Consider the following 18526-nt stretch of genomic DNA (forward strand, 5'->3'; position numbering starts at 1 on the left):
CCAGAATAGCTCCTACCAAAAGAAGATTCTTTATTATATTGAACCAAAATCATATTCTTGTAGCTTCCTCTCCTCTCTTTTTCTACTTGGGAATACAAAGTTTTAAGTGTGCTCAGATCTAGTGTGATGTGGTTGGAAAGGGCATGACCTGGAGTATGACACATTCTACATATGCATTTTGTCAGAACTGTTCATATTATGTGATCTCTCCTTGCCTCAGTTTTTTTCATTTGCATAACTAGAGACAACACACCTACTTTTAGGTAATTGAGGCCCAAGTGAGACAAGATACAAATGGCTTAGCAGAGTGCCTGGCTCATATTAAGGCAAATGACATGAAGCTCCTCCCTCCATTCATATGATTCCCTGGTGGCTCAGATGGTAAAGAATCTGCCTGAATGTGGGAGACCCAGGTTCCATCCTTGGGATGTGAAGATCCCCTGGAGAAGGGAATGGCAAACTCCAGTATTCTTGCCTGGAAATTCCATGGACAGTAGAGCCTGGTGGGCTACAGTCCATGATGTCACAAAGAGTCGAACATGACTTAGCTACTTTTATTTCACTTCACTCTCCATTCATTCCCTCTTTCCCTTCCTTCCATCCTTCCTTCCACAAAACATTTGCTACATCTATAATCTGTGTTGCATAGTGTTAATAGTTAACAAAATAGACATTGTTTCTTCTCCCACAGAGCTTCAGGTAAACGGGTATATTTTTAAAATAACTCAAATATGCAATTAGAGGTTGTACTGAGTATATTCTCTTGGTACTGGAATATAGGGGTAAGCTAGATAGAGAAGGGTCTCCTCTTTATGGAGGTTTTATTCTAGGGGACAAGAGAAAACATAAACAAGAAAAAAGTAAATGCAGAAGATAATATCAGATAATGATGAGTGCTGTGAAGGAACACAAGCCAAATGATGTAATTATGATGGATCAAATGAAGCCTCTTTGGACTGTGTGACTGTAGAGGCTTCTCTGAGGAGGTGGCCTTTGGATTGAGCCCCAAGAGGCAAGGAGTCAGCCGCATGAAGATATGAAGAAGAATGTCCTAGGAAAATGGAACAGCTGGACAGAAGGAATTCATGTGTTTGAGGAGCAGAAGGAAGGCCTTTGTGACTGAAGCTCAGTGAGAGGTGAGTGGTGTGAGATGGGCTAGAAATGGAGGGCCAGTGGGTCGCATAGAGCTTTGGAGTCCACAGTGGGCTGTTGTATGCCATGTCACTCTAGATAAGAAGTTGACTCTTTTGAGGGCCCTATCTGTAAAAGGGGGGGTGCTAATATTCTCTAGACTGACTTCATAAGGTTTGTTATAAATATAGAAAGTGAAAGTGGTAGTCACTCAATTCTGTCCAACTTTTTGTGACCCCCATGGACTGTAGCCCACCAGGCTCCATAGGCCATGGAATTCTCCAGGCAAGAATACTGGACTGGGTAGCCATTCCCTTCTCTAGGGGATCTTCCCAACCCAGGGATCGAACCTGGGTCTCCCCTCATTGAAGGCAGTTTCTTTACTGTCTTTACAAGCCACCAGGGTTGTAAATATAAATCAAGGTGTAATATAAGAATTTTTTAAAGCTCAGTGTGATTGTTGTTGTCTGGTAGGCATTTGATGGAATTCTTGGTGCATGGAGAATCAAACAAAAGAATAAGATAAGATGCAAAAGATGGCCAACTATGCTGTCTTTGTCATTCCTAAAAGGGAGGATCAAGAGGCACTTGGAAAAGGGCTGCAAACTTGGGATCACAATAGAAGAAGCTTTTTTAGTGGAGACATAATGAATTTTTAGAATGTATTTTCAGGGAGGCAGGTAGATAGCATTTAATGGCCTAACAAAAGCACTTTCTTTAAAATGCACAAGTAAAAAGGTTAACAATTTGAATCTATCTTGACATTTCCGAGTGTCAGCCCCAGGGCTATTTTCTTCCTTGCTTAGGATCATCATTTTCATGTATACTCACACTGTGATTTCCTGGGCTGGACCACCCACCATGGAGTGGAGGCTGAGCATGAATGTAAATAGGAGCAATTATTGGGCAGCATCTACACTCGCTGTGCATTTCTTCCTTTACTGTTTATTGCTTTATCCCGTGTTGTTGTAACCTGGTCGTAATGTAGATCATGGTGGTCTTGGACTGAAGTCCATCCTTAATATGCCATAAAAACACTTGCTAAATTGAATAGATCCTGTGTTCTATGGACAACTGTATTGCTCTTCAGTGAGCTTGGAAACCAGCATATCCAGTGATCTTGATGAGTTGGATGGTTTTAGGAAAACCAGGAAGAAGGTGAGGAATGTCTTTTATGATTTTGTCCCTTTCCCCTCACCGCCCCCCGCCCCAACATTTTTTAAACCAGTGCAATGCTGGATATCTTCCTCATGAGGGAATTAACCCCAGAGCTAACCTTACATGACTTCCTCCTTCTGAAGATTCTGGTGGTTATACCCTCTCCTGGTCTTCTGGGGCGTAGGGGTGCTAATAGCTCAGTTGCCATGATGAGCTCCAGGTTCTGCATTGTTCTTTGTGGTTACCATACACCCACCCTTTGTAAACAAGCCACTTTGTTAAATAAATCTTTTTCAAATTATCCTATCAGAAGTGTCCTCTGTGTGAGATCCGAACTAGTTCAGGTACTGTAATTGTTGGCTGACAAACCCTGTAAGCATGGCCTATGCTCAGAGGCAACATTGTATAGTAGAAAGAGCTTTGAGTTCAACTGGATAGTGTTTAAGTTCGGTTTTTGTACTTCCACATTTATTACTGTGGGCTGTCTATAATGTCTTTGGTCCTCAATAATAAAATAAGATAATATCTTATTATCATTTTGGTGCTTATATAAAATGTCTGCACATAGTAGAGTCTCAATGTCTGTTTTCACAAATATTAACATAAGAATAAAAGGCCAAACGAGATTAGAAGAGGCACAGGCAAGCTGGTGAAAAGTTGAGTTAAGGCCAGTCCCTGAAACTCTCTTCATCCAGTCCCAGCATTTGTTTCAGTCTTCCTAGCAGGCCCCTCAGGAGAAAGGGGAACATGAAAGGTGGTGAGTTTCTATCCAGGTCAGTGAAACTCTGGTTCTCACTGGAGAAATCCTTCTCAGACAGTTGAGTGGAGCAGAGCTCAGCCAGCCCAGCTGATGTCACCCAGGTAGGGAGAGCCCGAGGCTCTCGGTGCTCAGCAGAGGGTAAAAATGGCAGGAAAATGATCAGGTCCAAATGATCAGCCATGTGGGTCCAGAGTCTTTTTCATTACCCTGTGCTTTTAAGATGTTGAGCATTAGCTCAGTTAAAACAGGCTTTGGGTTATTTGTACCTTTTCCTTTTTCAATCAGGAAACGCCAGAAAGCAAATTCATGAGCATGGCCTTAACATTTTTTTGTTTTGACTTCCCTATGACCTTTCCATTTTTCTTCTAGAGCAGACATTTTGGGACCTCTACTGAGGGTTTCAAAGGCTCTGGGATCCATAGTGAGTAGAGAAATAAAATTGGACTGACGCAAATGTATGTGTACAGCACATGCATCTGGTTTTTCTATGTCAGGTTTCCCTCTGGGATAATTTCAGTCTTTGTCCTGGTATCTCTTCATCATTAGTGTGAATTTGTGAGGTCTGGAGTATGTAGTTTTGTCCCTGTCTTATGGGCAAAGCCAATGTCATCTCATACTGTGAGGATATTCCTGCCACATTCTCAGGCCTTCAATAATCTTGTTGCCCTTCTCTGGACCTTTGCATTTCCATACCTCCAAAAATATCTGTCCTTGGATACAGTGACATAGCTGAATGCATTATACATAAAAGTGTGAATGTCCCATTGGCTTATGTTACAGTTTTATGGCATTTTTCATATTATCTGTTCACTTCTTAACGTAGTCTAATTTGTACACTTTCTGACTGCTGCTGTGGTTTCTGCAAATATCTTTATTGGGCTGTCCTTAGCTATGCCTGGATCTGCTTTCTGTGAGGTGGCAATTAATTTAGATTTATCAGTATATGGGGGCATTCTACAGTCTCCTCTCCAAAGTTCTCCTATTAAAATAAGAATGTGGAAGATTAACACATTTAATTAATAGACAAGATATTCATTTGTTCCTAAGGCCATCTACTCAAAAGGGTGATAAATGATAAGCATTTTCTAAGATATAATTCTAATTATGGGATAAGTTTTAGTGGTATTTCTCTATAATGTATATAAGCATGGTGTGACTATTTGATATGGTATTATTCCATTAAGCAATTCCATAAGGGTGTGTTATTGAAGAAGGAATTCATAAGGGCCTGGACTCCATCTTAGGCCTGTTCATGCTGATCATGCTCGGACACCTTTCCAATGGACTCTGAACTCTGTGTTTAGTGCCTATGAAAACAGCAACAGAAGGATAAGACCCCCTCCAGACAGGGGAACCTTGAAGATCATATCTAGGTTACTCATCGCCTAAGAGAAACATACACTAATCACCCCTTCCTCCAGACAGGCCATAAAATTTTCTGTATCTATCAGAGTGTAACCTCAGGTTTATTGATTATTGGCTAATTGACTGTTTGAGCACATGAGCACATAGCACGTGAATGATGGGCTTATTGGGATTGTATTTTCCTTGGTTTATGTAAGTCTCAAGGAATTTGGGGTGGTGGGTTTGGACATGTACACATGGGGTATAAAAGATTTTCACAAATGCTGGTCGGGGTCCTTGGCTAAGAGGAGACTCTGCCTTGGGCCCGCCGGTGTAATAAACTGCACTGCAGTATCTGCATTGTCCTTCTGAGTGAGTTTGTTTCCCGGAACACGTGGCTACAACATTATGAATGAATCAACAGTGTCTTTTTCTTTGTCTCTCAATCGCACATGTAATGCATATACATAAGGTCAGACATACCATAAGTTATAATACATAAGAGTACCTATATGTGTACCCATACATGCACTCGTAGAATTGCTGACCCAAACTCTCTAGGGTGGGTGAGTTTTCTAATCCCTGCTGTTAGATCTTTACTGATTTATCTATGCCATTGTCCCCAGTAGCTGAGATCACCTTTCTCTCTACTGTCTTTCCTTTTTCTCTCTTCTTTTGAGATCTTGTCCTTTCTAAAGCCCAGGTCAAATCCCATCTTTTCTGCCTGCCCTGATTAGTCCAGCCCACTTTGCTTTCGACTTTGTTTCTATTCAGGTAGCATTCACGGTCAGTAACATATGATCTGAGATTACAGTTATTATCTAACTTCTTCAGGTGATTGATGTTGCCTCAGTAAGATTGGGGACCCTTGAGGAACCCTATGAGAGGTCTCTAACAGTGCCTGGAATAGTAGATTTTAAAAAAATTTTAATTTGCATAGAAACAAATGAAAATGAAAACACAACAACCCAAAACCTGTGGGACACGGTAAAAGCAGTCCTAAGGGGAAAGTTCATAGCAATACAGGCACACCTCAAGAAACAAGAAAAAAGTCAAATAAATAACCTAACTCTACACCTAAAGCAACTAGAAAAGGAAGAAATGAAGAACCCCAGGGTTAGTAGAAGGAAAGAAATCTTAAAAATTAGAGCAGAAATAAATGCAAAAGAAACAAAAGAGACCATAGCAAAAATCAACAAAACCAAAAGCTGGTTCTTTGAAAGGATAAATAAAATTGACAAACCATTAGCCAGACTCATCAAGAAACAAAGGGAGAAAAATCAAATCAACAAAATTAGAAACGAAAATGGAGAGATCACAACAGACAACACAGAAATACAAAGGATCATAAGAGACTACTATCAACAATTATATGCCAATAAAATGGACAACGTGGAAGAAATGGACAAATTCTTAGAAAAGTACAACTTTCCAAAACTAGATCAGGAAGAAATAGAAAATCTTAACAGACCCATCACAAGCATGGAAATTGAAACTGTAATCAAAAATCTTCCAGCAAACAAAAGCCCCGGTCCAGATGGCTTCACAGCTGAATTCTACCAAAAATTTAGAGAAGAGCTGACACCTATCCTGCTCAAACTCTTCCAAAAAATTGCAGAGGAAGGTAAACTTCCAAACTCATTCTATGAGGCCACCATCACCCTAATACCAAAACCTGACAAAGATGCCACAAAAAAAGAAAACTACAGGCCAATATCACTGATGAACATAGATGCAAAAATCCTTAACAAAATTCTAGCAATCAGAATCCAACAACACATTAAAAAGATCATACACCATGATCAAGTGGGCTTTATCCAAGGGATGCAAGGATTCTTCAATATCCGCAAATCAATCAATGTAATACACCACATTAACAAATTGAAAAATAAAAACCATATGATTATCTCAATAGATGCAGAGAAAGCCTTTGACAAAATTCAACATCCATTTATGATAAAAACTCTCCAGAAAGCAGGAATAGAAGGAACATACCTCAACATAATAAAAGCTATATATGACAAACCCACAGCAAACATTATCCTCAATGGTGAAAAATTGAAAGCATTTCCTCTAAAGTCAGGAACAAGACAAGGGTGCCCACTTTCACCATTACTATTCAACATAGTTTTGGAAGTTTTGGCCACAGCAATCAGAGCAGAAAAAGAAATAAAAGGAATCCAAATTGGAAAAGAAGAAGTAAAACTCTCACTGTTTGCAGATGACATGATCCTCTACATAGAAAACCCTAAAGACTCCACCAGAAAATTACTAGAAATAATCAATGACTATAGTAATGTTGCAGGATATAAAATCAACACACAGAAATCCCTTGCATTCCTATACACTAATAATGAGAAAACAGAGAGAGAAATTAAGGAAACAATTCCATTCACCATTGCAACGGAAAGAATAAAATACTTAGGAATATATCTACCTAAAGAAACTAAAGACCTATATATAAAAAACTATAAAACACTGGTGAAAGAAATCAAAGAGGACACTAATAGATGGAGAAATATACCATGTTCATGGATTGGAAGAATCAATATAGTGAAAATGAGTATACTACCCAAAGCAATCTATAGATTCAACGCAATCCCTATCAAGCTACCAACAGTATTCTTCACAGAGCTGGAACAAATAATTTCACAATTTGTATGGAAAAACAAAAAACCTCGAATAGCCAAAGCGATCTTGAGAAAGAAGAATGGAACTGGAGGAATCAACCTACCTGACTTCAGGCTCTACTACAAAGCCACAGTTATCAAGACAGTATGGTACTGGCACAAAGACAGATATATAGATCAATGGAATAAAATAGAAAGCCCAGAGATAAATCCACGCACATATGGACACCTTATCTTTGACAAAGGAAGCAAGAATATACAATGGATTAAAGACAATCTCTTTAACAAGTGGTGCTGGGAAATCTGGTCAACCACGTGTAAAAGAATGAAACTAGACCACTTTCTAACACCATACACAAAAATAAACTCAAAATGGATTAAAGATCTAAACGTAAGACCAGAAACTATAAAACTCCTAGAGGAGAACATAGGCAAAACAATCTCTGACATACATCACAGCAGGATCCTCTATGACCCACCTCCCAGAATATTGGAAATAAAAGCAAAAATAAACAAATGGGACCTAATTAACCTTAAAAGCTTCTGCACATCAAAGGAAACTATTAGCAAGGTGAAAAGACAGCCTTCAGAATGGGAGAAAATAATAGCAAATGAAGCAACTGACAAACAACTAATCTCAAAAATATACAAGCAACTCCTACAGCTCAACTCCAGAAAAATAAATGACCCAATCAAAAAATGGGCCAAAGAACTAAATAGACATTTCTCCAAAGAAGACATACAGATGGCTAACAAACACATGAAAAGATGCTCAACATCACTCATTATCAGAGAAATGCAAATCAAAACCACTATGAGATACCATTTCACACCAGTCAGAATGGCTGCGATCCAAAAGTCTACAAATAATAAGTGCTGGAGAGGGTGTGGAGAAAAGAGAACCCTTTTACACTGTTGGTGGGAATGCAAACTAGTACAGCCACTATGGAGAACAGTGTGGAGATTCCTTAAAAAACTGGAAATAGAACTGCCTTATGATCCAGCAATCCCACTGCTGGGCATACACACTGAGGAAACCAGAAGGGAAAGAGACACGTGTACCCCAATGTTCATCGCAGCACTGTTTATAATATCCAGGACATGGAAGCAACCTAGATGTCCATCAGCAGATGAATGGATAAGAAAGCTGTGGTACATATACACAATGGAGTATTACTCAGCCATTAAAAAGAATACATTTGAATCAGTTCTAATGAGGTGGATGAAACTGGAGCCTATTATACAGAGTGAAGTAAGCCAGAAGGAAAAACAGAAATACAGTATACTAACGCATATATATGGAATTTAGAAAGATGGTAACAATAACCTGGTGTACGAGACAGCAAAAGAGACACTGATGTATAGAACAGTCTTATGGACTCTGTGGGAGAGGGAGAGGGTGGGAAGATTTGGGAGAGTGACATTGAAACATGTAGAATATCATGTAAGAAACGAGTTGCCAGTCCAGGTTCGATGCGCGATACTGGATGCTTGGGGCTGGTGCACTGGGACGACCCAGAGGGATGGTGTGGGGAGGGAGGAGGGAGGAGGGTTCAGGATGGGGAACACATGTATGCCTGTGGCGGATTCATTTTGATATTTGGCAAAACTAATACAATTATGTAAAGTTTAAAAATAAAATAAAATTAAAAAAAATACAAAAAAAAATTTTAGTTGCTTCTAATATGAAATATTAAAGTCTTTTGTATTTTTTATAAACATGTAATATTATATTGAAGCAGTAATTGATGTCAGTAAATACCTTTGTGTAATGCATATATAAGTAAAGAGAATAGCCTGTGGTAAAACAGTGAGCTTAAAAAAATCAGAGCATGTTTAATATGAGATAATTGTTTTTTCCTAGAACAGGAAGTTTTTCATCAGTGTAGTTTTTGTGAAGCTACATGTGCAGGAGTAGCCTACGGGGGTGTTTAGAAAAAATTTGTCTCTGAGGAGCTCTTAGAAAGTTGGCTTGAAGTCAGCATTGCCTCTGGGTTATCCTCAGCAGGGAGAAACTGATGAATACAAAGGGCTGGATGACTCAAGGGCTGGGAAGCCGAGTGTGACAGAGAGCATGTGCTTTCTGCCTTGGTGGTCTTCCTCAGTGGCTAGAGCCCACTAGGGACTCAATAAATATTCTTTGCATTAATTTAGATATATTTTACAAATGCTGATGTCAAGCAAGTTTTGTGATTTCTTAGTCTGTTGATCACAAATATTGATGCCAGACACTATTTCTGGAAGGAATTACATGAGCATAACACAAAGTCCAAGGCAGTCTTTGGATAATCAACCAGCTACATTTTTTGTGTTAAGCACTAACATACCCTATAGATTATTTTAGGGGGCCAAATGATTTACTTTCCCAGTTAGGAACTTGATTAAAATGTGCCAGAATCAGGACCTTTCTCTCCCTATCAGTTGGTGATTCCCGTTTATTGCTTACATAATTTATCATTTTGCCTAGAGAAAAGACTTTGAATGCAGGGAAGCTTGTAACAGGTGTAGTGTATGTTCTTGTTTTTCCTAGTAGCAGATGGTGCTGAAAGAAGATCATCTCTGTGGGGCCATTACAGGATAATGCACAGGAATAAATAAGCACAACGATAGGTCTCAGCAAAGACAACCGGGTCTCAAGTTGGTCCCACATTTGGAAGTGGTGCGTGTACAATGAGCAGGTTTATCGGTAAGCTCAGAAAAGCTTATTTAAAACTCTAGTTCTTTCCTTTTTATTTTCCTCCATATAGAATTTCCTCCCACAAATCAAACCACTGTGCTTCTCACTTGAATTACAGGTAATGTATTAAAAAAGATCTAAATAAAGTGAAGTTCTTTGCAGCAGTGCTTTGTACTACAAAGGAAGAGGTAATTTTCCTTGGAGTTCCTCCCCAGCCCCCAACAACTTCTGTTTTTATTTTAATGGATTTGATGGGACCTGGTCTTTGATCTTGGCCTCTTAAAAACCAAAGGAGCAAAGGAAGGTTAATTCCAGCAATTCTCTCATAATGTACCTCTGCTATTCTGCTTGATGGACACTACATGAATATAATTTAACCTGTAGAAGACTGAGGATATAATTATTTTCTCTTGTACAAACACACTTTTTATCTTTCCTGAAAAAAGGGCCCCGTGGATATCAATTATATGTATGTAATATATATATGTGTGTGTATATATATATACACACACATATGTCTTTTCAGTAGATACACTCCTATATTTCTCATATTTAAAAGCACATTTAAATTTGACAATGCCAGAGTGGTATTTCAGAAAGACCTAGGCTCATCTTTTCCCTTTCCTTGTTTAAATTTTATTTCTTAATATCTCAGCCTCAGCAGTATTTGAGGAATATTGTTCCCTTGGTCTAATGCAATTTTTTCCACATGATGTATTCTTAGCCTGTCCCTTATCTTTCCTTCACTTGCTGACACCACTGTTTAATCCATTTGGGGCTAAAATGTACTGAAAGCAAATATGTACTATTTTAACATTCTGCCTGATTCTTGTTCATTAGCAAGAGATTCTCTAGCAGATTGGTTAAATGGCCTTTACTCCTTTTAAGAAAAAGAGCAGAGATTTCTGTTATGTCTTTGAAGGAAAAGGAAGTGCACAGATACAAGCTTATCAAAAATAATAACACCTCCCAAAGCATCTGAGTATGTATATGTGTGCATGTATGCATGTGGGTTTATACATATAATCATGTATTCACAACTAGATTCATTTTTCTTATCCCTCAGTAGCATTATTATTTCTGCTTTCTGAAATCTCATTATATATCTAGATCAAGGACCTACTGAAGTGCTTCCTTTCCTATATTAAAAAACATATTTAATGTAAGTATTTAAAATGTGGCTTTTGTATGGCTAACATCTACATGAAAACAGGCATTTGAACTATGCTTAACCTCTGCAGTGCAAATGTCTGTGGGCCAGAGTGGGTTAATTTTTGATTGCTGTTGATTCTACTTGCATCCTCCGAACTGCAAGAAGCATGCATGAGAAAGAACAAAAACAGACTGGCTTTGTGATGTCACATGCATCTGCCTCTAAATTTTAGTATGGAACATAAATGTCAACAAGAATTGAAAGAGAAAACAGAAGAAAGATTGCTCTTAACTGGAATTATTCCATTTGAAAGCTCTAAATTAATTATCTCTTCCGTTTTTGTGATTTCTCAAACATGGAGTGCATGTATATGAGTGGTGATGGGATATGCACAATAAAAGGGGTCTCATAAAAATTGGCTATAGCTGAAGTAATCCTTTGTCATACCCCTAACCACAACTCCCAATTGGTGAAATTGCCAAGAAACAATAAGTAGGATATAAACAAAGTTAAGACAATGATCAGTCAGGGCCTTGTGTTTAATAATGCACACGTAGAGAAGGTAAAATTATAGTAATGCTGGTCATGTAGACCAAGCTTGTTAAACGAAAACAATACATTCTACAACTGAGAATCACACAAAGGAAAATCTCTGCTGTAGTTGGACAACTTAGTATTAGTTCCTTTTATTGTTTACCATGTCTAATTTGCCTTAGCTCCATTTTATAGGCAATATTTAATTACTAGTATTTTTAATTTGTCTTTTTTTAATATTATCATCTTACCTCAAGTGCAATTATCCATTCCAATCTAGTAGGAATAAATTTGCTCAGGAGTTACTGCAAGATAAACACTGCTTAGAAACCATAACTTTTCTATTGTATTTGTCTAGTTAATAAAGGGAGGCATTTTATTTTCCCACAGTGACCACTTGTACTTTGTTCAGTAATTAAGGAAGTAAGTTGATGCTCCTACATTTTAGCCTTTCTATAACCTCTGCAGGTCTGTCCGGAATGCTGGAGCCAGTTGTATTCCGGTGTTGGGTAGTTAAGGAAAAGCCTGGGATGAAACCAGAGAGGATTCTAACAGTAATACCTTAAATTAATAATTTGATCAATATCAAATATGTTCTGCCCGAGAATAATCTACAGGCTGCTTTTAAGCACCTATGTTCAGGGTTTTGAAAAACAACTCTTCAGCTGCAATGGAATGCTTTAAAAACACACATGTCATCTCTGTATATTTTTATGTGTACATTTGTTCATAGGAGAGACTGCATTTTGCTGTCAGATGAGGTTTGAATCCTGGTTCTACTAATTAGTTGCATGATTTTAGGAGATTACATAGCCTCTTTACAACTTTGCTTTCCCATCTATAGAATGAAAATAGCAATATTGCTTACTTCATAGTATTAATGTGAGGGTAAGGTGAGGCGATACATATGAGGCATTATATGGTGCTAAATACATAATAAAAGTTCAATAAAATTTTAATTATTACTATTGTTAAAATATGTTTGAATATAGACTGTGTTGGACTATAAAGTTGCGATGCTGATTTTTAGATGAAGTTCATGAAATCATTCTGCTTTCTTTTAATTATCAATACAAAGCAGTTACAAGCAGTGCTTGTCAAGTACACTTTCTTATTTTGTTCTACCCATGGTTCAAGTCTTCACCCAGATGTTTCCTCTTGATGGAAATTGCTCCTCACTCCACTCCCTCCAGCTGAGACCTTTTATTCTGTGTGGTACAGCACTCTGAATCTATCTCCATGACTGATTGGTCATTATATATGCATTATAATCATTGCTTTCCATGTCTTCTTCTCCAGAAGGTAAACTTCATGTCCTGTTTATCTTGGCAGCCAAACTGCCTTGTGCATATGTGGTCATAGCAAGAAATCAACAAAGATTTCTTGAATAAATAAATGAAATAGAAAATACTGTTGCTTATGTATGCAAATAGTGATCTTTTTAAATGATGTCTTTACTATATTATTTTGCCCTTATATTATCTTTAACCATGTTTTTTTTTGTTTTTATTTAAGTCATCTTCAGAACTTGGGACACATCATGCAGCATTTAGGAGAATTACATGTCATTTCACTTAATCCCCCACAATTTCATGACATACTTATTTCACCGGGTGGGGAAGCAAACTTTTCTGAAACCATTACGTTTTTAACTGTTTTATGTATGTTGACATGCCAGTTGTTAAGGCTAAAATGAAAAGAGACTAGAGAAAATAATGTGAAAGCAAAATCGTCATCCAGAAAAAGATTGTTTATGGAGTTCGATTTGCTATTTACCAATAGCACAGGTGCCAGAACTCCAGATCAGACCCATGGACACATTTGCTATCTCAAGGCAAAACCCAGCTACATCCCTTCCTGTGATTAGGGCTAGGGCTAGGTTTGGTTAGTTGGCTTATCAACATCTGAGGCTCTGAGTGATCATGTACTTTCTCAGGATTGCACACACAGCATGGGATATTTGTGATTCAAGCCAAGACCTTTCTGACTAGTCAGAATGCAAGCTTTCCCTGCACAACATCTTCAGGGTTGAGGTCACCCCATCACTTGTTGGTGTGGTCAGTTTGACCACTCCCCCAATGTGCTTGACTGGCCACTGTCTGAAGAACCCATACAATGCTGATGCATCACCAAGCCTGACCCCAGAGGACATAGCCCTACAGAAGAAGCTCTGCTATCTTGAGTGGGAAGGTCAGCAGGGGGTAGAAGCAGGGTTGGATAAAGGGGCAGCAGTTGCGGAGCTGCCAGAGGTACTAACCTAAAAAGGGGCAAACATGTTGAATAAATAAGCAAAATATAATATTTCCCCTCTTGTCAAGATAGACAATAAGCTGTGTGTGTTTAATTGTGTATACATATATGTGTATGTTTATCATGATCTGTCTTCTCAGATTCATATATAATAGTGATGACTTAAAGTCTAGAGACTTCAAAATTCTAAAACTAAAAAGGCACACTTAATGCCGTTTATTGGGATCAGAGTCCTATGTTATTATCTAAATTTCAAACCCTTAAATATACATCCTTAGAAGTTTCCCAATTTTTACCTTCCAAACAAGTTTAAAAGGTGGAAAGAGAACAAGAATTACACAAAAATGAGAAATGTTTCCTGCCTCAGCTCCATTTCTCCCTGGCGATGGCTGCTTTGGCTGTGGTGGTAAATACATTTCTTCATATAATTTAATTAAAATAAGTTTCTCCTGCTTCCACCAAATAATTAAACAATTGGCTTTTTGGCACTTTATCCTTGGCATGTATGTCGTTGGTGGTGTTGAACATGATGGGTTGGCTGGCGTTAAGACTTGAGGATCAGGTTGATAACTTTTGTCAGTGCTATGGGCACATTATTTTTTTCTGCTCACCCCCTCCCACTCTGTGCTGTATCATACACTGCCCCCCTTCCTGATCCTTAATTTCTTATAAGCAACTCTACTCTTGCCTGATTGGGAGGACTCATCACAGGCATGAAGACAGGGGAACACCCTGTGTCACTATATTGTCCCTGTATAAACTTGGATTTCTTTGGTACTGTTATTTTACCAAATTCTGCATATACCTTCAGACTTAATAAGATACTTTTTTTTTTGGCTAGAATTTTAAGCTTATTCTTTATCTTAAAAAAGATCCTACATGCCACTTACAAGTAATTAAACAGAGAATGTTTTATCTTCACAAAAGACCTGCAGGGTCTTTCCCCCAGTAAAAATGTCCACATGCTGTTGATGCTGAAGTCTCTGGAAAGGCTAGAGTCTCATAAAATGTGGCTCAAATTAGGTAATTACTTAAGTCCTCTCTGTTCCAAACAATACATGAAACCAAGAAAAAGAAATGATTTGTTTTAACCAGAGATAAGCCTTTAATGCGTGTACACATTAAGATTTGAAAGATTAACCTCTCTGAAAGTTCAAAAAAGAAAGAAAAAAAAACTAATGGTAACTGATTAGATATCTCAACTGCAGGGAGAAAAACAAATGCTTATGGGTAGATTTTATGTGATTTAACTTTGATTGTTTGTACTTTAGATTTCCTTAAATAACTCACCAAGAACTGTTGAAAACACCCTCTGTTTTCCAGAGAAAATTTCTTAGTTTGTAGAAGGGCTTGATAGATCCCTAACATATTGTAAGTGATATTTTGTGTGATAGCAAAAATATGTGGAACTCTTATTAGATACATTATATTTTGAAAATTAGCTGTAAATAAAGAATGATTCCTCAATTGCTATTTTACTTTTATAGAGATAATGGTAATGACTATCATATTAAGAGCTAAAGTGCAGTACTTTGGACTTAGCAATAAGTTTACTTTTTTGCTTTTATTTAGTGTGCCTTCATTTAACATTCATTCACCTCTGCTATGGATGAGGCATATGGAACACAGAGATGATTGGGGCATGGCCCATACGCCCAGATTGCTTATGAATCCAGCGCAGGAGAGAAGAAAAATATCCAAATAACTAGAACAGGAGGCAGTGCTTCATAAGCATACCAGGAGAGGTACTGGGGTTGTGGGCAAGTTTGGAGCTCTAAGAGACCTTATTTGTTTGGGAGGATTTTGGAAGGCTTCTTGGAGATGGTGGACTTAGAACAAGGTAACAAAATAAGAGCAAGTCCTTGCCAGAGGCAGAAGAACAGAAAGAGATAGGAGGGTATCTCATGCAGGGGAAATGGTTAAGAACCAAAGAAAGACTTTGTGGGGTAGTGTCTGAGGCCCCAGAACGTCTACATTTGACTAGCATAAGAGACATGTGGAGAAGATTGGGCGAAACGTCTGAAAGTATAGATCAGTTCCTGATCATGAAGGAACTTGACCACATGGATAAGGGGTTTGGAATTTGTTCTGAGGGTATAATCACAGGAAGTGCCTACTCAGAAGAGGGACAGGATCAGCCATGCCTCGGGAAAATTCCTCTGGTAGTATATGCAGACCTCCCATTGACGTTGGGATAAAGTTTCAAATCCTTAACACAGTCTATGAGCCCCTGCGTAATCCAGCCCCTTCTGCCTCTCCAGCCTGTTCTTTCCAGGAGAGTACTAGACCTGCCTAGGTTCTCTTAGCCTGTGGGTGGGTGGGTACCAAGCTGTTTCCTGCTTCTCCCACACCTCCTCTGCAACCAGTCAGCATTTCTTTCACAACTTCGTTAAAAGTCATATCATCAGGGAAAACATCGCTGACCACCAAGCATCTTTCCTTTTTCTTTGTATTTATCACTTATCCTAGTGTTGGAATTAATAATTACTGTGTCTCTTTGCCTATTACAGATGAGAAATTTAAGCTCAGAAAGGTTTTCTTCCCCTCCTCGCAACAGAAGAGCAAAGAAGGAGGAGAGCAGACTAGGGATTTAAGAAGTATTTACCCCAGAATAAAGAGAAATATTTCAAGTGTTTAGTTGATTTTATGCAATGACTTCCTGTTTGTAATCCTTGGATAAGTAAATATATATTTGTCCTCTTCTGTAATATAATAACTGTGTATTGTCACCCTGCTTATTTAACTTCTATGCACAGTATGTCATGTGAAATGCCAGGCTGGATGAATCACAAACTGGCATCAAGTTTACCAGGAGAAATATCAACCTCAGATATGCAGATGGCACCACTCGAATAGCAGAAAGTGAAGAGGAACTAAAGAGCCTCTTGATGAGGGTGAAAGAGGAGAGTGAAAAAGCTGACTTAAAACTCAACATTCAAAAAACCAAGATCATGGCATCCAGTCCCATCACTTCATGTCAAATAGATGGAGAAAAAGTGGAAACAGTGACAGATTTTCTTTTCTTGCACTCCAAAAACACTGTGTATGGTGACTGCAGTCATGAAATTAAAAAAGACTCTTGCTCCTTGGAAGGAAAGCTATGACCAACCTAAACAGCATATTAAAAAACAGAGATATCACTTTGCTGACAAAGGTCCATATAGTCAAGGCTATGGTTTTTCCAGTAGTCATGTATGGTTATGAGAAGTTGGACCATAAAGAAGGCTGAGTGCTGAAAAATTAATGCTTTTGAACTGTGGTGCTGGAGAAAACTCTTGAGAATCCTTAAGACAGCAAGGTGATCAAACCAGTCAATCCTAAAGGAAATCAACCCTAACTATTCATTGGAAGGACTGATGCTAAAGCTCCAGTGCTTTGGCCACCTGATTCAAAGAGCCAACTTATCAGAAAAGACCCTGATGCTGAGAAAGATTGAGGGTGGGAGAAGAAGGGGGTGAGATAAGATGAAATGGTTGGATGGTATCATGGACACAATGAAGAGGATTTTGAGCAAACTCAGGGAGACAGTGAAGGACACGGAAGCCTGGCATGCTGCAGTCCATGGGATGGCAGAGAGTTGGACAAACTTAGTGACTGAACAATAACAACGTAATAACTAACTCTTATAGGGGTTTATAATTTTTATATCCACATGAATGTGATCTTTGTATCTCACTTGACCTCATAACAATCCTGGAAAGTGCAGAACTGATGTTACCCAGTTCTACAGATAGTGCAGTCCAGGGCAGAGAGGTGATTGACCCAAGGGCATGGCTATTCCATGAGAACTGGGACTTTGTCCCCTTTAACTTTGAATTTTGGTCTTTTTGATTGAGTTATTTTCCCTTTCAATAGGATATTATGAAGAGATGTTAATATAAGTACAAAAATGCTGTGTAATATGTAGCATAAATATGAATTAATGTATGGAGAAATGGAGGGAGAGCAGAGAGCTGACTAAAAGAATGAAGTGAAGTCACATTAGGGCATTGACACACTTCCAACTTGTTAGAGAGCAACATTTCTTTAAGTCAATTTGAAAAATTGGCTAGGAAAAAGGTATTTAAATCCTGCCTAAATGACCTCAATTTCTGTTCCAATAAATTACTGGTCTTCTTTGCAATTAGTCATCCAGCTTGTCAACCATATGAGCAGAGGATTTATTTTCTGTTCAGGCAGTTCTGCTGAGCAGATGGGCAGGCTGCCATAGTAGACCCTGGCTGTGCTTCCAGGTAATATGGGGGGTGGGTGCGGGTGGAGGGGAGGGAGGCAGAAGCTAAGATTATCATCTGGAGAAATTTTCTTATTGTTCAGTCAGCTCTGAGATGATATCCAGGCTTTGTTCTAAAATCTAGTTTTAGATGTGTTGTTTGGAAGTTAAGAGATTTTCTTCCTATTGTTATGCTGACTCAAGGCCAGCTGGGCAGAGGGGAAACCAGAATGTGTGCAGGTTTAGTCCTCGAAAGCATTGATGGAGTGTTGCTTAGTTCATCATCTGCGAGGTGGGATCTTGAGTGGCAGCCAGATTTAATTACTTGGAGGTCACTGGAAGGTGCTGTGATCTGAAGCTGGAGAGGAGCTACAGATCAGAGCCTGGGGAAGCAGAGAAACAGGAGACCACACTGTAGGAGGAAGTGGACGTGGGTAAAGACTGATCCTGCCAGAGGATGTTGCTTTTGCCCTAGCTTATGTCACTGGATTGTTGCAGAGATGTGCCCTCTTGCCCACTGGACAAGTATCTATGCTGCCCACTGGACAACAACACAGTCAAGATTTCAATTTGGCCTTTCCTTTTAGATTAACACAATAAAGTCCTAACAGGTCTGCCTGTTTGTACCCTTGCTTTGCTTCAGGGATATCTCAATATGGATTTCTTTGTTCAAAACCCT

General features: G+C 38.7%; 1 long non-coding RNA gene across 2 annotated transcripts; it reads left to right on the forward strand.

Annotated features, from left to right (window-relative positions):
- The first annotated feature begins 476 nt into the window (after positions 1-476).
- Positions 477-16274, forward strand: LOC132345490 (uncharacterized). 2 transcript variants are annotated; one of them, XR_009494846.1, is made up of 4 exons: positions 477-1136; positions 9554-9709; positions 15210-15382; positions 16148-16274. It is a non-coding gene; the product is annotated as an uncharacterized lncRNA (long non-coding RNA). The 2 variants fall into 2 exon arrangements; XR_009494845.1 differs by having other exon boundaries at positions 9557-9709.
- Positions 16275-18526: the final 2252 nt, after the last annotated feature.

The sequence above is a fragment of the Bos taurus genome, chromosome 6, assembly GCF_002263795.3.
Source record: "Bos taurus isolate L1 Dominette 01449 registration number 42190680 breed Hereford chromosome 6, ARS-UCD2.0, whole genome shotgun sequence".
Lineage (NCBI taxonomy): Eukaryota > Metazoa > Chordata > Mammalia > Artiodactyla > Bovidae > Bos > Bos taurus.